General features: G+C 45.3%; 1 non-coding gene across 1 annotated transcript; it reads left to right on the forward strand.

Annotated features, from left to right (window-relative positions):
* Positions 1 to 16,027: 16,027 nt before the first annotated feature.
* Positions 16,028 to 16,226, forward strand: LOC144511576 (U2 spliceosomal RNA). Its single transcript, XR_013500845.1, has one exon. It is a non-coding gene; the product is annotated as a U2 spliceosomal RNA (small nuclear RNA).
* The last annotated feature ends 717 nt before the right edge of the window (positions 16,227 to 16,943 follow it).

Raw genomic sequence — 16,943 nt, forward strand, 5'->3', positions numbered from 1 at the left:
GGTTGGGCTGTTCTACCTGTAATATAGTTGTTATGGTACACCCCAGTCGGCTCCGCCTCCTGGGAGAGGTATAAAGGTCACTGCTCTGCCTGGTGACTCTTTAGTCTGGGATCGTGTACTGTATATGGTAGCTCTGTTATTGTTGTCAATAAAAGCCTTTATTTCCCGAGTACATCACGCCTCTCGTGTGTTATATCGCACATCAAAGAGCATGTCAGGCCAGCCTCAGAAGCTGACTCAGTGCAGGGTGTGGCTTGGGATTGCCAAACACTGTGCTTTACACTGCTAACTGATGATGATATGTACCCAGTCATGGCAGGGACCTCTGGGTTCAAATGGATGAAGTGAATAATCCAAATGAACCTATCAATCGAAACTGCAAATCCAATCATCCAAAAGGTGACATTGAAAGAAGGACTGGCATTTCTATAGCATCTTTCACAACTCAGGACATCCCAGAGCCAATGGAGAACTTTTTGGATGAAGGCAAAATACCGCAGATGCTGGAATCGGAAACAAAAACAGAAAATGCTGGAAAAACTCAGCAGGTCTGACAGCATCTGTGGAGAGAGAATAGAGTAAGAAGTTTAACAACACCAGGTTAAACTTGTTGTTAAACTTCTTACTGTGTTTACCCCAGTCCAACGCCGGCATCTCCACATCGAGAGAGAATAGAGCCAATGTTTTGAGTCAGGAACATTGGCTCTATTCTATCTCCACAGATGCTGTCAGACCTGCTGAGATTTTCCAGCATTTTCTGTTTAAAATTTTTTTGATGTGTGCTCATTGTTGCAACTCACTTGCTCTTCTTCAGAACAATGTCTAGGGATCTTTAATAGCCACCAGGAAGTGCAGACATCGCATCTGAAAAACAACATAGAATCACAGAATCTTACAGTGCAGAAGGAGGCCATTCGGCCCATCGAGTCTGCCCTGACCACAGTCCCACCCAGGCCCTAACCTCATAACCCCATGCACTTACCCTAGCTGGTCCCCCTGACACTAAGGAGCAATTTAGCATGACCAATCACCCTAACCCACACATCTGGGGAGTTTCACAGTAACTTCATTGCAGTGTTAATGGTCAGCCTACTTGTGAATAATAAATAAATAAACTTTAAACTTTATCTTTGGACAGTGGGAGGGAAACGGAGCACCCGGAGGAAACCCACACAGACATGGGGGGAATGTGCAAATTCCACACAGACAGTGACCCAAGTCGGGAATCGAACCCAGGTCCTTGGCGCTGTGAGGCAGCAGCGCTAACCACATTCCTTCAGCACTGCACTGAAATGTCTGCCAACTAATACAATTGTTGGGGGGAAAAAAGAACAGATTTCATTACATTGAACTCCATGCAAATGGCAACAAAAGACCTTCCTGTCAATCACTCCCAGATGGGTGACCTTTGGCCTTCTTCTGATCTGTAATATTGTCATCTCCAACAAGGAATGTCAGGTGCTGACAGCAGGACTAAGCTCCCAAAGGTGTCCGCTACAGCCTCGAGATTAATAGCATTCTGAGTAGCTGTTTTACATCAACAACCTTGAAGCCAATATGACATCTTTATACCACTGCAAAACCCTCCTGATGTCTATCCATTTTGTCAGGTGAATTTTTCAGTGCAAAGCCAACACAATATGTTGTCACTTTTTACAAAGAAAAATGAAAAGAAAGTTCCTGAGGTCTGAAATAAAGACAGAAGATGCTAAACATAGACAGCAAGTCTGTCAGTGTCCGCTGGTGCAATGATCCAGAACATTAACCCAACATCTCTTTTCACCCATGAACCAGGTGCAATTTTTGACCATTTTCTGTTTGTATTTCATGTTTTGTGTTTATCTGTGACTTTTACATTAGATGCGTTCAATTAGTGGCTGCAGAATTCTTCCAACCAAAATGTTCCACTTCAAGCACCTGAATTTTTTCACAGAGGATGGTGAGTGTCTGGAACAAGCTGCCAGAGGTAATAATAGAGGCAGGTACAATTTTGTCTTTAAAAAAGCGTTTAAACAGCCACATGGGTAAGATGAGTATAGAGGGATATTGGCCAAACGTGGGCAACTGGGACTTGCTTAGTGGTTAAAAAAGGGGCGGCATGGACAAGTTGGGCCGAAGGGCTTGTTTCCATGCTGGAAACCTCTATGACTCTATCACTCTTTTTTTGCACTTGAGGCTTCTTGCTAAAAAGCCTCACTATCTGTTTCTTCAGAAGGAACTCTGACAATAAAAATATAGTAAAACTTACTCCAACTTATAAATCAAAGAAAGGTTTTAATAAAGAAACTTAATCATTCCAAACTTGGGACCTCATCCTGGGCCAATCCAAATTCCCCATAATTCCCAACAGTTCTAATTTATAGTGAGTTGGCTGGTCAGCTGACGATCACATCATTCTATAATTGGTTCCATGGTTTACTGGGTCAGCTGATCCTTACAACTTGTTACCATTGGTCACATTACATCCAATAGAAAGTTGTCACCTGTTACATTCTAACACTTTGATTTGATTTGGTTTAATTTATTATTGTCACATGTATTAACATACAGTGAAAAGTTTTGTTTCTTGCAAGCTCTACAGAAAAAACATATCGTTCATAGAGAAGGAAAGGAGAGAGTGCAGAATGTAGTGTTACAGTCATAGCTAGGATGTAGAGAAGGATCAACTTAATGCAAGGTAGGTCCATTCAAAAGTCTGACAGCAGCAGGGAAAAAGCTGTTCTTGAGTCAACATCCTGAGGGTCACAATTCACCAGAAACTAAACTGGACCAGACATATAAATACTCGGTGGGATTTTATGGCCTCGCTCGACCCAAGACCGGAAAATCCCACCCAATGAACCTTCCCATTGTCCGCCCCTCGCCCACTCCGATTCTTGTGGCAGGCAGGATGGTAGAATTCCAGCTATTGTGTTTAAAAGAGCAGTTCAGAGGTTGGGAATTCTATGGAATGTAACTCACCTCCTGACTCCCCAAAGCCTGTCCACCATCTACAAGACTCAAAACAGGAGTGTAATGGAATACTCTCCACTTTCCTGGATGAGTGCAGCTCTAACAACACTCAAGAAGCTCAACATCACCAGGGGACTGAGTAGCCAGCTTGTTTGGCATCCCATTCACTACCTTAAACATTCAGTCCCTCCACCACAGATATGCAGTGTATACCATCTACAAGATGCATTGCAGGAACTCACTAAGGTTCCTTTGACAGCATTTTCCACACCCATAACCTCTCCAACCTAAAATGACAAGAGCAGATACATGGGAACACCCAGGAAATTCCCATCAAAGTCACACAGCATCCTGACTTGGAAATATATTGCAGTTCCTTCACTGTCTTTGGGTCAAATCCTAGAGCGGCACGATGGCACAGTGGTTAGCACTGCTGCCTCACAGTGCCAGAGACCCGGGTTTGATTCCCAGCTTGGGTCACTGTCTGTGCGGAGTCTGCACGTTCTCCCCATGTCTGTGTGAGTTTCCTCCGGGTGCTCCGGTTTCCTCTCACAGTACGAAGGACGTGCTGGTTAGGTGTATTGGCCATGCTAAATTCTTCCTCAGTGTACCCGAACAGGTGCCGGGGTATGGCGGCTGGGGGATTTTCACAGTAGCTTCTTCGCAGTGTTAATGTAAGCCTACTTGTGACTAATAAATAATTTAAGAAAATGAAACCTCCTCCTACACTGTTGTATCTGCATCATGTTGACTGCAGCAGGTCAAGAAGGTGGTTCACCATCACCCTCCAAAGGGCATTTATAGATGGGCAATAAATGCTAGTCCAGCCATCAATGCCCACATCCCATGAAAGAATTAAAACAAACAGGAGTTGCCATTCGATCCCATCAGTTTATTCTTCTCTTTCATTGTCTTATCTGTGCCTTAACCCATTTACACAACTTGCTTTCATTTCCCAAGGATAGAACTGATCCTTTGCTGATTGTTCCCCTCCCAAAAGCAACACTTCATTCTTGGCAGTTATTTATTTTTTAATAAAGTCTAAATAGTGGCGGTGAAATCCAAGAAGATAAGATGTGAGAGATAGGGGAGGCGATGGCCTAGTGGTATTATCGCTAGACTCTTAATCCAGAAACTCAGCTAATGTTCTGGGGACCCGGGTTCGAATCCCGCCACGGCAGATGGTGGAATTCGAATTCAATAAAAAAAATCTGGAATTAAGAATCTACTGATGACCATGAAACGATTGTTGGGGGAAAAACTATCTGGTTCCTTTAGGGAAGGAAATCTGCCTTCCTTATCTGGTCTGGCCTACATGTGACTCCAGAGCCACAGCAATGTGGTTGACTCTTAACTGCCGCCTGAATAATAGCAACTAGGGATGGGCAAAAAATGCTGGCCAGCCAGCGACGCCCATGTCCCACGAATGAATATAAAGAATTTTTTTTAAATAGTGACTCTGGAGGTCAAACCTTTGACAAGAATATTTGGATGTGAGATAACTCAGGGGTGGGCTGGCGTCAGCAACATGATGTCCTCTGGCTCACATGAGCTTTTCTTTGTTCATGGTGATCACAAGATTGAGTGTGCAGTAGTTCCTGCAGGGTTTGTGCCAAACTAGTAGCCTCTATCGGCAAGCTGGACAAATACATCTTTTGCAAGGAAAAAGACAGGAGACATTCTGTTTGGGGCTAGCTACTTTCACTCCTTCCCCAATCCCCCTTTGGGCCACCAGTTTTGCTCCAGACAATTCAATCTATTCATTTAAAAAAGGGAGAGACTTGCATTCACGTAGCCCCTTTCACACCCTTGTCCAAAACCACTTTGCAGGCCTTTTACATTTGAAATGGGGTCAGTGTTGTAATGCCGGAAATGTAGCAAACTAATGTGGCAAAGCAAGCTCCCACAAACAGCATTGTGACAATGAGCAGATGCTGATTGAGGGATAAATATTGGCCAGGGCAGCAGAGAAAACCTCCCCACTCTTCCTCAAAATAGGGCCTTTTACATTCACCTGAGAGGGCAGAGGCCTGGGGGCGGAATGTTGTGCCGGGAGGATTTTATGGTCTCGCTAAAGTCAATGGACTTTTGAAAACCTCTTCCCATTTTACAACAACTCCCACCACCCCACCCCCGCCACCCCCGACATAAAAGGGCTGTAAAGTTCCACCCTCATATTATCAGCTCAACTCAATGACAGCGCTTCAGTCACTGTGCATTTCTTCAGTATGGCATTGAAGTGTTAGCCTGGTGTTTGTGTTGGAGACTCTGGTGTGTTACTTCAATCCAGAGTGGATTGTGTTACCTAGTGGGCCATGGCTGACAATTTGGGAGTTGAATGCAGGCCTCATGGTTTAAGACAATTGGCAAAAGGCCCAGAGGTGGCATAAGCAAGAAAATATTTTGTGTGAGTTGTATATGATCTGGAATTGGCTGAAAAAGTGACAGAGGCAGACTTAATAATGGCTTTCAAAAGGTAATTGGATAAATACTTGTGGGGGAGCTATTTGCAGGACCATGGGGAGAAAAAACAGACGAGTGGGACTAATTGGAATAGTTTTTTTCCCCCAAAATGTTGGCACAGGTATAGTGGGCCAAGTGGCCTCCTTCTGCGCCGAATGATTCTATCATCTGCCCATGAAGGTTAGATTAAGAACAAAAATAATGATCTCAGTCTCGCAACAGGTGACCTTCTCTAGGCAGCCATGGACAACCCGATCCAGATGGCAGGTTAGTCAACCTTGAAGGGCTTGTGTTCTCCTGTTCCAATCCTGTGAATACTTTGCAGCAGGGACTAAGGAAAGAAATAAGAAGGCAGAGAACTCTGGGTGATTCCTCTCTCTGTCCTGCAGCCCCAAGGACAGTAACAAAAGCGTTGTTTTGCCAGCTATGATACGCTGACGTGTCTCTTCATTCATCATTGTGGTGCCACAGACTTTCAAAGAAATGCGAACAATTGGCTATTGGACACTCTTTACAATTCCTGACTCTCAGGTGCTGACGCGTTTGAGAAAGCAACACATAATCAATTGTAACCTTTCGGGAATGCTTCAGTCTGACCTGTATTGTGTAATTTCACACTTCTAAGCTTGGTTCCAGGGTGTGTACCTGTGTTACTCACCAATTTAGTCAAGCGAGGAATACCACCACCATAGCTAACACTGGTTAGTATGCCTGGAACATTTCCCCTCCACAGCCTAACTCCATTTTTAAACTATTATGTTACAATGCTTTCGGATTTCAGAACGCAACCCACACATTCTTTCAACATACTTTCAACAAAAGGTTTCTGCACTTCCCTCACAGCTTCAAGGAGCCACAAGCCTAAAACTTACACACTAGAGAAGTCTTACATTTAGTTCAGACTCCGCAGCGACTGGTATCTAGTGCAGGACTTGCATTGCCTCAATGCTCTTGAGTTAAGGAGTCAGAGCAGGAGGGAAAAGATAATCCAGGGTTCCTGCGACTGACTGGCATCTGATAGAAGGTGGCACCTGTGGGCATCCCACCTCTCCAACAGCCCGCTGATCGAACTGGGCAATTGGCAACGAGTGGCAAAATGTTGGACCCAGCAATGACAATGACCACATTGGAGCAACCCACCATTGTTCACTAGATCTACCTGCCTCTTGGATCTGATGCTGGGGTGTTTCTTAAGTTCATGGAATCACTGGTCTTGGATATTAATGTGAGATGGGCAGTGTCACATTGGGGCTTAACTTCTTTTTTCCCTTGATGGGATATGGGTATCACCAGCAAACTAGCATCTGTTGCCCATAAACTGAGTGGCTTACTAGGCTGTTTCACAGGGGCAGTTAAGGGTCAATCACATTATTGTGGGCCTGGAGTCACATATAGGGCAGATCAGGTAAGGATAACAAATTTCCTTCCCTAACAGGCATCAGTGAACCAGATTGAGTTTTTACAACAATCGATGATGGTTTCATTACTGAGACTAGCCTTATAGTTCCTGAAACCATGTCCCCAGAGCAATAGCCGGGGCCTCTCGATCACTAGTGCAGCAACATTTACATCACCATCTCTCCTTTTGAATGGAATTGAATATCAGGCAGAGAGTGTGACAGACAGCCAATTGCAATACAGCCCATTACACATTCCTGCTAAAAGTGAATCCCTAACCCCATTTGGGAGTCTTTTTTTTATTCATTCATGGGAGTCGCTGGCTGGCCAGCATTCATTGCCCATCCCTAGAGTCAACCACATTGCTGTGGCTCGGGAGTCACATATAGGCCAGACTGGGTAAGGATGGTAGATTTCCTTCCCTAAAGGACATTAGTGAACCAGATGGGTTTTTCCGACAATGGTTTCATGGTCATCAGTAGATTCTTAATTCCAAGTATTTTTTATTGAATTCAAATCTGCCATGGCAGGATTCGAACCCGGGTCCCCAGAACATTAGCTGAGTTTCTGGATTAATAGTCTAGAGATAATACCACTAGGCCATTGCCTCCCCAGTCTGCACCTTCAGGAGAGTGAGAGGGGTAACACTTTAAAAGAGTGCTTCGCAAACTAGATGCTTGAGATTGATGGGTGGTGCAATCTCATATTCCCATGACAACAGGAATTTTCAAACAAATTTCCTCTCATGAAGGTTTTTCACGCACCTCAAATATAAATCCAAAGGCTCACACTGGGTACAGTTCCACAGGCACTCAGTCACACTGGGTACAGTTCCACAGGCACTCAGTCACACTGGGTACAGTTCCACAAGCACTGGCTCACACTGGGGCAATGGTTCGACAGACAGTGGTTCGCACTGAGAGACAATTCCACAGGTACTGACTGCCCTCTGGCACCTCACCCAAGTTGTCAGTCTCGATGCTGAATAGAACAAAGAACAAAGAACAACACAGCACAGGAACAGGCCCTTCGGCCCTCCAAGCCCGTGCCGCTCCCTGGTCCAAACTAGACCATTCTTTTGTATCCCTCCATTCCCATTCCGTTCATATGGCTATCTAGATAAGTCTTAAACGTTCCCAGTGTGCCTGCCTCCACCACCTTGCCTGGCAGTGCATTCCAGGCCCCCACCACCCTCTGTGTAAAATATGTCCTTCTGATATCTGTGTTAAACCTCCCCCCCTTCACCTTGAACCTATGACCCCTCGTGAACGTCACCACCGACCTGGGGAAAAGCTTCCCACCGTTCACCCTATCTATGCCTTTCATAATTTTATACACCTCTATTAAGTCTCCCCTCATCCTCCGTCTTTCCAGGGAGAACCACCCCAGTTTACCCAATCTCTCCTCATAACTAAGCCCCTCCATACCAGGCATCATCCTGGTAAACCTCCTCTGTACTCTCTCCAAAGCCTCCACGTCCTTCTGGTAGTGTGGCGACCAGAACTGGACGCAGTATTCCAAATGCAAAAAAAAACATTCTGGTTTTAATGTTCACAGGTTATTCACCTGTGGGGCCTGACACAGGTTTTAGCGGAATATTTTTCGCTTCCATTGTCCGATAGCCAACATTAAGCCTATCTTCAGATTTTCCTCCTCACTAAACCAGGACACTGTGGAACATTGTAACATGTCCATTGTCCATGCCAGCTGTGGATGGAAATACAGCCTGGGGCAGGTCTGGTCGAGGTGACTCAGTTCGACACTAGACGGCACAGTGAACAACTGCATCATCCATGGGGGAGAGACACTGGAAATCCAACGGCCAATGACTCACCCTATAGATAAATAAAAAGTCTTATCTTTGTAGCCAACAGCTATAGAATAAGCTGAATTAAAAACTTGATGGAATCTAACAAAAACTGATTATTACAGCGCCCAGTCCTAGGGGGGCGATGGCCTAGTGGTATTATCGCTAGACTATTAATCCAGAAACTCAGCTAATATTCTGAGCACCCGGGTTCGAATCCCGCCATGGAAGATGCTGGAATTTGAATTCACTAAAAAATCTGGAATTAGGAACCTACTGATGACCGCGATTGTCGGAAAAACCCATCTGGTTCACTAATTTCCTTTAGGGAAGGAAATCTGCCGTCCTTACCCAATCTGGCCTACATGCGACTCCAGAGTCAGAGCAATGTGGTTGACTCTTACCTGTCCTCCAAGGGGATGGGCAATAAATGCTGGCCAGCCAGTGACGCCCAGGTCCCATGAATGAATTTTAAAAAAAGAACCACTCACCTAACAGAGCCAGTAACTCTGCAATGTGTCCAGAAATCTCATTGACTGAATTTCACCTGAAGGACGATATTAGAACCTGAAACCCATTCCAGTGACATGATTTATTCTTCACTCCGTTGTGGGAGCTGGGTGTTGTCTCAGTAATTCAATAGCACCTTTAAAAATATACCATCCCGAGCTTCTGCACTTTTGGAACTTCTTGAGCACACTCTGAAGCTGGCTTCTGTTAAGTCCATTTAGCAGCAAGCTGTCCGCTGGCCAGCGCCAAAGGAAAATGGTCAGGCCCTGTAATTAAATTTAACAAAAAAAAACATTCTGGTTTTAATGATGAAGTCCAAAGACTTGCAGTCATTTTTTTAAGCTTGTTTTTCCTCATGTCTGTGGCGAGCTCTTGATTTAGACCTGAACCATCTCCCCCCATTTTTACTGGCACAGGGTGGTTGCTGGAGGCAGGTAGGAAGATCCAGAGCTGGGAGGCCCTTGTTTTTACATGAAAATAAGCCCAGATTTCTCAGTTCCTGGATCGCGCCGCGGGACCCTGGGAATACTCTGGGTGTTTCGGAGACAAACCTTCCTCTGTTTCAAGGACACGAGAAAGTAAAAGTAAAGTTGTTTTAGTCATTTGTGCTCTGTGGGATTTGGCAGCAAGGAGCGTAAGGTTCTCTAACAAGGAAGTAAGTGAAAGTTCACTCCTGAGAAGCCCTGTTTTGTAAGTGGTTTAATGTCCTGTTGACTTAGAATCCAGTGCTACACACTGGAATAAAGCATTGTCTTTCCACCAACATTAGCAGCGGCTGAACTTAGCCAGAGGAGAGAGAGGGGATGAGAGACAGCTGCCAATGAGACCCATTTTGGAGGCTGTAGACGGGGATGGCACCGTAGTACAGTGGTTAGCACTGCTGCCTCACAGTGCCAGGGATCCGGGTTCAATTCCGGCTTCAGGTGATTGTGTGTGTGTGTGTGGAGTTCGCATGTTCTCCCTTTGTCTGCCTGGGTTTCCTCCGGGTGCTCCGGTTTCCTCCCACACTCCGAAAATGTGGGTTAGGTCGATTGGGCACGCTAAATTGTCTCTTAGTGGCAAGGGGATTAGCAGGGTAAATACATGGGGCTACGGAGTTAGGGCCTGCGTGGGGTTGTTGGTACAGGCTCGATGGGCTGAATGGCCTCCTGCTACACTGTAAGGATTCCATGATTCTATGATTAGATGACCCTTGGGCAACTGAGTTCCTCTTTGTTGGGAAATCCAGGAGAAGCTCCGATGTTTTGTAGGACAGAACATTTTTTAAAATTCATTCATGGGATGTCGGCATTGCTGGCCGGGCCAGTATTTATTGCTCATCCCTAATTACCCTTGAGCTGAGTGGCTTGATAGATCATGTCAGAGGTCATTTAAGAGTCAACCACATTGCTGTGGCTCTGGAGTCACTTGTAGGCCAGACCAGGTAAGGACGACAGATTTCCTTCCCTAAAGGACATTATGAGAAGTCTCACAACATCAGATTAAAGTCCAACAGGTTCATTTTGAATCACAAGCTTTTGGAGCGCACCTGATGAAGGGGCAGCGCTCCGAAAGCTCGTGATTTCAAATAAATCTGTTGGAATTTAACCTGATGTTGTAAGACTTCTTATTGTACCCATTCCAGTCCAACACTGGCATCTCCACATTAAGGACATTAGTGAACCAGATGGTTTATTCCGACAATCGGCAATGGTTTCATGGTCATTATTAGACTTTGTAATTCCGGATTTTATTTGATTCAAATTTCACCATCTGCCATGGTGGGATTCAAACCGAGATCTCCAGAGCATTACTATTGGGTCTCTGGATTACTAGCCCAATGACAATACCACTACATCACTGCCTCCCACAAAGGCTGAAAAGCAAAAAAGAAGACAAGAGTTGAGCATTCATGTTTGAGCCTGAATGTTGTAGGGTGATGGGAAGACAGAGGAAGGTCAGGCGGTTCACCAATCAGAAAAATAAACTTGGAATGGGAGATGAAAAATTGTCCAATAAATCTTGATTAACCACAAGAGAGATTGCAGGGAGAAAGTAGACTTTCAATTACTTTGAGCTGATGAACAAGGCAAGATGAAGGTGATAGAGCTTTTGGCTGAAGATACGACAAAGGAAAAACTGAGACACAGGTAATAATGAGAAGACATTACCCAGTTTTCTTACGCGTTCATTCATCCGGGTCTTACAACCAAGGTTAGCATTTACTGCCCATTGCTAATTGCCCTTGTGGCAACTTGAGTTGCTTGCTGGGTCATTTCAGATGGCAATTAAGGATTCACCACATTGCTGAGGGTTTAAGAGTCACATGTAAGCCAGACTGAATAAGAAGAGCAGATTTCCTAACCCTCATGGACATTAGTGAATCGGATGGATTTTAACAGCAATCGAGGGCAGCACGGTGGCAGAATGGTTAGCACCGTCGCCTCACAGCACCAGGGACCCAAGTTCACTTCTGGCCTTGGGTGATTGTCTATATGGAATCATAGAATCCCTACAGAAAGAGCAGAAAGAGGCCATTCGGCCCATCGAGTCTGCACTGGTCACAATCCCAACCAGGCCCTATCCCTATAACCTACTTATTTACCCTGCTAACCCCCTGACACTAAGGGGCAATTTAGCATGGCCAATCTCCCTAATCCATACATCTTTTGACTGTGGGAGGAAACCAGAGCACCCGGAGGAAACCCATGCAGACACGGTGAGAATGTGCAAACTCCACACAGACAGTGACCCGAGCCAGAAATCGAACCAGGGCCCCTGGCACTGTGGGGCAGCAATGCTAACCACTGTGCCACCATGCGCACATTCTCCCCATGTCTGCATGGGTTTCCTCCAATGTTCTGGTTTCCTCCCACAGTCCAAAGATGTGCGGATTAGGTTGACTGATCATGGTAAATTGTCCCTTCGTATCAGGGGGATTAGCAGGGTAAATACATAGGGTTTTGGGGCAGGTCATAGGGATTGTGGTGGGTACAGACTCGATGGGCCGAATGGCCTCCCTCTGCACTGTAGGGAGTCGATGATTCTATGATTCTAGTAGGCCCATGGTCACCGTTACGGTTAACAGCTCTTTTCATTCCAGATTTATCCAATTAACTAAATTTAACTTCCTCACGGTGGGATTCAAACCCATCAGGATCGATCTCTAACTATGTGTAAGTGAATGGGTTTTGAGTGAGATTCTTGCCCCATGGTTCCCAGGTCATTAGTCCAGGCCTCGGGGTTACCAGTCCAGTAGCCTAACCACTGAGCTACCACACTCATTTTGTCACTCTCATTGCCAGTCTGAAACCCTTGGTTCCCACAGTGTGGAAGAAACGAACAAGTTAATTTCAAGTCTGCTCCCATTGCCTTCTTTATTCTTTTCCTAACTCTGCTTTTGTCTGTGTTCTTTATAGCATTATTAACAAACTCTCTCTGGCCTCTTGTTCAAGCTACTGGCTGGATTGAGTTGCCTACATTTTAAATAGATATAAGCTGGCAAAGACTCGGAGGGAGAGGTGAAAACTAGTGGAAAATTGAAGGCGTTGGGGTGGGGTGGAGGGGGTGTAGAGGGAGAGGGTGGGGGTGTGTAGTGGGAGAGGGTGGGGGTAGTGTAGAGGGCCAGACCCTGGTTATTTGACAGTCCAGAGTACAGAGAGGCTGCTATGGAGAAATAAATTGGGAAATACAGCCAAGGTGGGGAATCAGCTGCCTTTCAATCAGTTCGGAGCTTGGGAACCAGGAATGCGTCAGCAAAAGGAATTCTAACAGTGGCTCATGAGGGATGCAACCATTTGGAACTGGACCACTTCTGGAATCACCACGTGTGTGGCGCAAGCCTGGAAATTTTACAATCCAATGCAATGCTGCTGAGTTAATTTTAGAAATTGGTTTTGGGAAATGACGCAGCGCTGAGGCAACTTGGATGAAGTTGTGACTCCAAGGAATAGGGAGTCACCAATGTAGCTGTATTTGCGCTGTGACATCACAGCAGGATTATTGCAATATTCCACCAGCTGTCCTGGAGAGACATCAGGAGAGATGCTTCCATCTCCCAGACTGGACAGCATGTTCACTTTAACCCACTGAGTTCAGAGAAGTTTAATCGTCTAGACCATTTTTAACTTCCTTGCTGTATATTTTATTTGATTTTCCTCAGAACAGCACACAGATGATACTAGTTTCAAAACCTGCAGGAACATTTATTTACAGAGTATTTTTTTTTACAGTTTGATATAAAGCTTATTTTATATATTCTTTTTCATTCATGGGATGTGGGTGTTATTGGCGAGGCCAGCATTTATTGCCCATCCCGAATTGCCCTTGATTTTCCTCAGTGTGGCACCAGTTTTGAGATGTATGGGAACTTTATTAACAGAGCATTATTCCACTTCTTTTCCCACACCAAGTGGGATCCTTAATGTCCACCATAACAAGTTGACAGAAGGTGAATTTAATATATAAAAGTAAATTACTGCGGATGCTGGAATCTGAGCTTTGGCAAAGGGTCATCTGGACTCGAAACATCAGTTCTTTTCTCCCCTTACAGATGCTGCCAGACCTGCTGAGATTTTCCAGCAATTCCTCTTTTGGTGAATTTAATATCTCATCCAAAGAAGGACAACATATTCAACAAAGCATCATTCACTTGATGTCATTGCGGAAGTATCAAGCTCGATTTTGTACTTAAGTCCTTGGGCGGAATTTTCTTGTCCCAGCTGCCACGGGAATTGTAGTGGGCTGGGAGTGGATCATGCAAAGGTCCATTGACCTCGGGTTGGGATTTTCCGGTCTTCGGGTGAGCGCTGCTGGAAAATCCCGAGTCTTGTGTGAGACTTGAGACAACAATCTTCTGACTCACAGGTGAAAATGAAACTGAGTCAAGGTGATGTGAGTTTGACCAAGCTTCCCAGTAGCCATGTGCCCAAACTCAACTTACTGTTCCTCTCTGTGCTCTGTGCCCCAGGGTGGTACTTGAGGGCATCAGGAAAGTTCCCAGTCTAACTCGCTATTTCCCTTCTCCTGGCACCATCCCATTCCACTGAAGAAATTAAATGGAGATTGTGATATATGTATGTTGGGGGTGCGTGTTGCCCCTTTAAGAGAGCAGTAAGCGATCCCAGTGACTAGTGGTGTGCCTCAGGGGTCAGTGCTGGGACCACAACTTTTCACAATATACATTAATGATTTGGAGGAAGGAACTAAAGACACTGTTGCTAAGTTTGCAGATGATACAAAGATATGTAGAGGGACAGGTAGTACTGAGGAAACGGGGGAGGGGGTGGCTGCAGAAGGACTTGGACAGGTTAGGAGAGTGGGCAAAGAAGTGGCAGATGGAATACAATGTGGAAAAGTGTGAGGTTATGCACTTTGGAAGGAGGAATGGAGGCATAGACTATTTTCTAAATGGAGAAAAGCTTAGGAAATCAGAAACACAAAGGGACTTGGGAGTCCTTGTTCAAGATTCTCTTAAGGATAACATGCAGGTTCACTCGGCAGTTAGGAAGGCAAATGCAATGTGAGCATTCATGTCGTGAGGGCTAGAATACAAGAGCAGGGATGTACTTCTGAGGCTGTATAAGGCTCTGGTCAGACCTCATTTGGAGTATTGCGAGCAGTTTTGGGCCCCATATCGAAGGAAGGATGTGCTGGCCTTGGAAAGGGTCCAGAGGAGGTTCAAAAGAATGATCCGTGGAATGAAGAGCTTGTCGTATGAGGAACGGTTGAGGACTCTGGGTCTGTACTCGTTGGAGTTTAGAAAGATGAGGGGGGATCTTATTGAAACTTACAGGAAACTGCGAGGCCTGGATAGAGTGGATGTGGAGAGGATGTTTCCACTAGTGGGAAAAACTAGAACCAGAGGGCACAACCTCAGGCTAAAGGGACAATCCTTTAAAACAGAGATGAGGAGGAATTTCTTCAGCCAGGGAATGGTGAATCCGTGGAACTCTTTGCCGCAGAAGGCTGTGGAGGCCAGGTCATTGAGTGTCTTTAAGACAGAGATAGATAGGTTCTTGATTAGTAAGGGGGTCAGGGGTTATGGGGAAAAGGCAGGAGAATGGGGATGAGAAAAATATCAGCCATGATTGAATGGCGGAGCAGACTCGAGGGGCCAAGTGGCCTAATTGTGCTCTTACGGTCTTATAGCAGGTCATGTGACCCCAGGGTTAGCTCCTCAAGGTTGGAACTGGGGTAGTCAGTCGAGGACTGCAGAAAAGTGCACGCCTCTAATAAAGAGCTCCCAGTGTTAAGTCCACAAGGCCTGCCTCGTGATCCTTCATAGAATCCCCACAGTACAGAAGGAGGCCATTCGGCTCATCGAGTTTGTACTGACCACAGTCCCACCCAGGCCCTATTCCCGTAACCAGTAACTTCATTGCAGTGTTAATGTAAGCCTTATTTGTGACTAATAAATAAATAAGCTAAATAAATAAACCCACATTTACCCTGCTAATCCCCCTGACACTAGGGTCAATTTAGCATGGCCAATCAACCTAACCCGCACATCTTTAGACTTCTTGCACCATACATCGATACACCGATACAGAAAAAATATCAAGGCTCCATAGTGAATGAAAGCCAAGAGAAAATTCTTGAATAACCATCTTCTGGCTTTGTGAAAATTCCATAAAGTAGAATGATTACCCATGAGTTAAATTGCTTTTAAGCAGAAAATAATGCAATAATCTTTTTACAGCATTTCTTACTCCAAGCATCTGTTACAGGAGTTTCTTAATGGCTCATTTGGTAAGTGGGCTGCACACTTAGAAATAAATCAAGTAAAGAATTCAGGAGGAACTTCTGAGAGTGTTTAAAATGTGGACATTGTTACCTTAATGAATGAAACTAATAGCTTAGGCCTACTTTTTAAAAATTCATTGACAGGATGTGGGCATCGCTCATTCCTAACTGCCCATCGCTTCTCAGCCTTTTGGCTAAGATCAAGTGTAGTATCGACATGCTGTGCTTGGTTGAAGTCATTAGGTTACATTTTAGCTTCATTTGAAGCAATTTTTAAAAGCGACATCTCAGCCTTTTGGCTAAGATGCAAACGAGATCAAGCCTTGGAGGAGGAGCTATTCCTACTCCAATCAGCTTGGATCATGTAGATCAAGCCCAAGACAGGAGGTGAGAGCCCTGTCTTGTCAGCTTGGATCGGGAATGTCTCTACTTGTTGAGACTCTGAATTGGACTTGATTGAATTGAAATAAAAATAAAAAATAAAAATTGCCCTTTAAGGGGAAGATAGATGGATACAGGATGGAGAAGCTGAAATGAGGTGAGGTGGGAAGACCTCACTTCCCACCTCACAAACACCACTCCTGACCAGTTAGGCCCAATGGCCTCTGACCGTGCTGTAAATTCGATACAGGTTCCCAGTTCCTGACTCACATTGGCTGACATTAGCCAGGGAGGAGGTGGTAGACTTAAAGGTAGGCGTGACGGGGTAGTGGAGGGGTGACAATTTTAGACAACATTCAAGCAATAAAGGAGGGAAAAGACCGGGAGGGAGTTACTGTTCCCCCAACGATATCCAGTAACCCCTACCAGTAAAGGGAGGTGGTGGCATAGGGGCATTGTTGCTAGACTAGTAATCCTGAGACCCAGGGTAGTGCTCTGGGGACCCGAGTTCAAATCCCACCACGGCATTGGTGAAATTTGAATTCAATAAAAATCTGGAATTAAAAGTCTGATGATAACGGGCAGCATGGTGGCACAGTGGTTGGCACTGCTGCCTCACAGTGCCAGGGACCCGAGTTCAATTCCCGGCTTAGGTCACTGTCTGTGTGGAGTTTGCACGTTCTCCCCGTGTCTGCGTGGGTTTCCTCCG

Source organism: Mustelus asterias, chromosome 24 (genome assembly GCF_964213995.1).
Source record: "Mustelus asterias chromosome 24, sMusAst1.hap1.1, whole genome shotgun sequence".
NCBI classification, from domain to species: domain Eukaryota; kingdom Metazoa; phylum Chordata; class Chondrichthyes; order Carcharhiniformes; family Triakidae; genus Mustelus; species Mustelus asterias.